We start from the raw sequence: 5,427 nt of genomic DNA on the forward strand, positions 1-5,427 counted from the left end.
ACAATATTGTACTCAAAGGCTGGTTGCTGACAGGAGCAGTTGACAGGCTGGTGCTGAGTTTGACACGTTCATTCAGTTTTTGTTGGAGGTCTCAACATCACTTCCTTTTAATCTGAGACATTTTAACAGACACACTGAGCAGCTTACCCTCAACACACTCACACACATCATACAAACAGACACACAGTTGCTCTGTACGTAAAGTAGCAACACATGTAGTCAGCAACCTGATTGGAACAGAGGAGGCGATTAGACAGACAGCCCAGGGAGAGGTGGCGCCTGTCATGTGGAATGGATCTCATTAAAAGTATGCCCCAGGTCACACTTTGATGGACAGGGAGACGTCAGTCATCTGCCAACTAGATTAGCAGAGACCGAAGCCCCCCGTCCTTCCTCTCTGCCCCTTGAGAGCCCGCAGCATACCAAGTGGGTCCAGCCAGACTCTTATGTGAGCCCTGCCGACTCTAAAACCTCTCACCTCTGGGTTGCCAATCACAGAAACAAACGAGCACATCCACTCAAATCTGAAGGAAAAAAACTCACCTGCTGTGTGAAAAGGCAGGAGGCAGCAGACCTTTTCTTTTCCCCCTTTTCCCGGGTGTATGAAGTTGTTTTTCAGTCTCAAAGGCCAACTTCTCTCTGCCCTGTACAGCTATAATTCTATGAAAAAGAGCTTGTACAATCCAAAAACTTTGCTGAGAGTCGAACATGCTTTTGTCAAAACCTAGTTTCATAATTCACATCCTGCACTGCCCTGACACTTAGCAAAGGATTTTTAAAAAGTGAGAGAAAAAAGTGAGTGATCGACTCTCAAGGAATAGTTCGACATTTTGGGAAATATAATTATTCGTTTTCTTCACAGAGGGCAAAAATTTGAAAATTGATATTACTCTCTGTAACAGACGCTAAGCCGAGTGTGATATCATGACTTTGGCTCTCTATTTGTATTGAGAGCCAGTAGCTGGTTAGCTTAACTTAGCATGTAGGGGCAAACAGCTAGTCTCACTCTCTCTCACTAATTAACACTTTTAAGGATTAAAACCCTAACCCTTTCTTGGCAGGGAGTACCTGGAGTCTCCACTGGTTGCCTTGCAACTTGACGATGACAATAAGACTCACTGCACCTGGCCAAGAAAAGTAACATAACCCCTCATAAAAAGTAAAGATTTTTACACTTCGTAAGAGTAAACAAATGTGACAATTAATCATTTTGATTGTGCTGCCTGTGAAGACTTCAATCTATAAGTAAACCTGGTGCTTTTTGTAGCTTCACATTGCTCTTCTCATGTAACTCTCTCCAATAAAGAGATTACCGTAACATTTCCCAAAATGTCGATCTGTTCCTTTAAAGAAGTCTGGAATTTTTTTACCAGTTGGTCTCCAATCAGTTTGAATGCAGATTCATAGCAATGTAACAGTGAATATGCAAATCACTGCTGGGAAGTTATTAAAAACTTGCCAAAACAGGCATGTTTTTAACATAACCTGGCAAGTGTTTTAAGCGTTTTTTAAAATGGATTTCAGCCAAATTCTTGATTGCAAAACACTAAAAGATATAAATACGCTTGATGTGAATGTTATGCAGTATACTTTTACTGACTTCTTGTTCAGTCTCTCCCTCTTTTTCGGTGTTGTTGTCTTACAAAAAGAACATGCGCTGTAATCGTACAGTGACCTACTGTTTATCCCAACATTCCCAAGAGTTCATGTCTCCAGCAATAGACCTGTGGCATGATGCCCAGGACAGGGGCCATGGATGGCTCACTTTGACAAGCATGCTAGTCAAGGCTGTGCTAGCTTCACTCAAAGCAGACCAGGATTCCCAACAATCTCTGACACGCTGGCTGACGTAATGCAAAGTCCATTTGAATTACGTCTAAATCTGGGTCTGGCAAAATTGAGAAATAGTTTTGGCAAAAGATGGAAATAATTCGGGCTATTTACAGAGCTGAGGATGGGTGCTAGGAAATGCATCAGTGTTTAATAACCCTCATCAGCATGTTGATTTGTGACAGCCCATGCAGATATATGAAGTATCCCACATTTAATCTATGCTGGAGTCTGACCAGCATGCAGTGTGTCCTACTTCATGCATCCGTGGCAATAAAGGCCAAAGGTAGCCAAGACAGATATATGGTGATGTCATCTCCATCATCTGTGAAGCTTCTGCAGAGGGCTCCACTATTGAGTATGAACTTGTGCTGGCAAAAATGTGCACACACGTCTTATACAGAGCTCTTTCAAGTTCAGTATGTACTAGTACCAGTAAGCAGTCACGTCTATTTTCACGTTAGCCGAGTGCTGTCACTGGAAAAAGCAAGGTGTTGGACCCAAATGCAGGAGAGCAGGCAAATATCCAAAATCCAAAATAAAACCAAGAATAGGCCACGACCGTGTATAAGTGGGATGAGTGGGTATGGACGATGGATGGATGGATCCAAGAATAGCCATAGGAAAAAGGTACACACAACAAGTTACGCAGATGATTGACAACAGACAATGGGAAAACACTGACTTAAGTATACAAAGAGGGAGGTATTTAAAAAAAGACAGGTAAAACCAAATGTAGGAGCAAAAAATCACACAAGTGGGAAAACACAGCAGCAGGAAGAGAAATGAACACAAAAACAAGAGGAAGGGGATAATAGAATAAAACAGCAAACAACTACAACACAAAACCCAGATCATGACCTCTACTCTGCTTTTATATATTACCAATCTAACTGCCAGCAGTCAAAATTGCAAAGCATTGCAGCTGTAAACAGTGTTACAATTTCCCTCGAATGCTGTTTAGCTTGTTTTAAGACTGACTCACACACGCTTTCCCCTCAGGGCTTTGCTGTATGTGCTTGTGGCTGAGCTCGTTCAGCACTACAAACTAACTTAAAGTATTTTCGACTTGATCTGACATGCTGCTGGTGATTAGCTCTCGTACATAGTTGTTGCCCTTTTCCAGTACGGCCAAACTGCTGCCAGTGTACTGGAGACGAACAACGAATTGCAGATGCCAGATTGAATTTATGTAGTCATACAGTAAATTCAGTGTTTGCTAGCATGTGGATACCAGTAGATACTATTGCCAGCGGAGTTTGACGTGCTACTGCAGTCTTTTAGTAGTGTTAATTATTCTTTCTAGGTCATTTCTTTTTTCTGGTAGTCATGATACAACATACAGACAAGTTGAAATATTTTTATTTATTTTCTGGAAAGATAAAACACAATCATCACAGTAAATAAAGTAAAACACTTAATGATTTAATAAGTTAGCAGATTTATGTGGCCTACAACTTAATATTTTGGAAGGATAATGACACTCAGAGGTCCAGACCCAGGATTACTGAGGCAACATAACACTTGAACTTCCCCGCAAGATTCTGAACATCTCAATAGATGTGTGACTGTTCAAATTAACTAAAGGCTGGTTAGGCTTTGTTTTATTTAAATAGAATCAGCACATATATTTTTTTTAAGTCAGTGCGGGAAAATAAAGGCCTTGAAGTCTTTGTTACATTGACTGAAGGGTCAGAGGGGCACAGCAGTGGATGTGGTATTAGCCTTTTTTCTGAAGGATTGTGACTTTTAGACATCTTTGCAATATGAGCTATCCCAAATCACCACGCTGGGACTTCCCTCCTGAGATACCTAGGACCTGGGTCACTGGGCTCTGACATGACCCCTCACCTCTCCATTACTTACTTGCCCAACCAATGTTATGTAAACTGATATGTATGGGAAATGTTAAGTGGCATGCATGCTTTCTTGTTTTCCTTTGAAATGTCCTGAAGAGTGGGTGAAGCATGTTAATTTGTGTAAAACATGGAAATCAATTAGTTGAGGTTATTAGTATAATTAGGATTAAATTCAAATGAGAGCCATCAGGGGCTGAGAGGCCTGAGGAACGGCAGACCTTGGTCCTTTCTGTACAACAAGAGATTATGAGAAGAGGTTGAACACAATGCAGCAGTAATCACAATACACTGACTAATCCCTTCCTGAAAACAGTAGGGGGAAGCCCCACATGCAGCTCCCCCTGAGGCACCAAGACCATCAGCAGCCACAATTCTTTTGTGGGGTTTGGTGGAAACACCGTATTATCCAAACAATGACTATCAGACTTGAAAAAGTCAAGGAACAGCTATGTGACTGACAGAAAGAGGGAAGGAGGTTGGTCAGATGCTTTCAGAAAATCAACAAATAGACAACCTCACAGTAGACTCAGTTTAGGAGTGTATGTTAAGTTTTTGCTGAGGTTTGCATATACTCCATATTGAAAAGTGCTCTATAAATAAAGATTATATTATTATAGGAGTGCAGGCATCCATCTGTAGAAGGCAGCTGTTGGAATTTAATACAATAAAATGAGGACTGTGTACCTAGAACCAATAAGCTGTGGTGGTAGTCTCATTTAAATATAACAGCACCAGCAACTTAGACAGTGGTTATACACAATGGCATGCAGTTTCAGTTATTCCAGTTTATTGTTTATTTTTATAATATATGCTGTGGTTAAATGTCAGATACAAATAGTGAAATGCCAAAAGCAAAAAAGCTACAAGTCTATAAATGGCACTGTTTTCTGATTCCTCTGAGGTGTTAAGTGTTGTTTTCTTCACTGCATATAATACATTTTAGGTATAGCAGTGAATTAAACAGCGTGATGCTGTCAAATTCATTCAATGTGTACATTTTTTCCCCCCAGTGCTAATAGATATTCAGCTGGGCTATCGACATCTGCATGTTTTTCTCATTAAAAATTGCTGGGGAGCCGGCATGTATTCACAGCAGCCACAGTGAGAGGGAGCGATCAAGTAATCAAGCTCCTGCCTCTCGCAGGTTGTTGCCTTACTCGCGTTTCCCTCATTTGACTGCCACTCAGCGAGATACCACTTTCTGCCTCCCCCTTTAATCATCTGTCATCCCTGCTAATGCAAAGCGACTGCCTGGGCCATGTAGGAAATCAGTCACATCTTTAGTGTCACTTCTCATTACCATAGAAAGTCAGGTAAGAGAGGAGGGCAGTCATTTACTGTATAGCCACAGGGACCTGGCCAAACCTCTGATAGGGAATTTCTCTACTTCCAATAAAAGTTAAAAGTTATGGGTATATACTTTGGCATGGCATCTTTTAAAATAAATGGATGCCCTGGATGTTCTTCATAGAACACTTCATAGCTCCACACAAAGAAGATTCTTTTGTTGATCTTTCTCTCCATTCACACAGCTGGAGGAGCTCACGGCATTACCCACGTTCTCAGGCACAGCTGTGCTCACTGCCTGCTGGTGGGTTCAGTTTTTAATATTAATGAAGCTTCATCAGATTCAAGCTTGACACTCACCTGCAGCGCAGCATAGGAGAGGGAAAGGAGGGAGACCTTGTTCGTGTCTGACAGCCCACGTGGAGAGAGAGATGCTGACACACTGATGTTT

The sequence above is a fragment of the Micropterus dolomieu genome, linkage group LG18, assembly GCF_021292245.1.
Source record: "Micropterus dolomieu isolate WLL.071019.BEF.003 ecotype Adirondacks linkage group LG18, ASM2129224v1, whole genome shotgun sequence".
NCBI lineage: Eukaryota > Metazoa > Chordata > Actinopteri > Centrarchiformes > Centrarchidae > Micropterus > Micropterus dolomieu.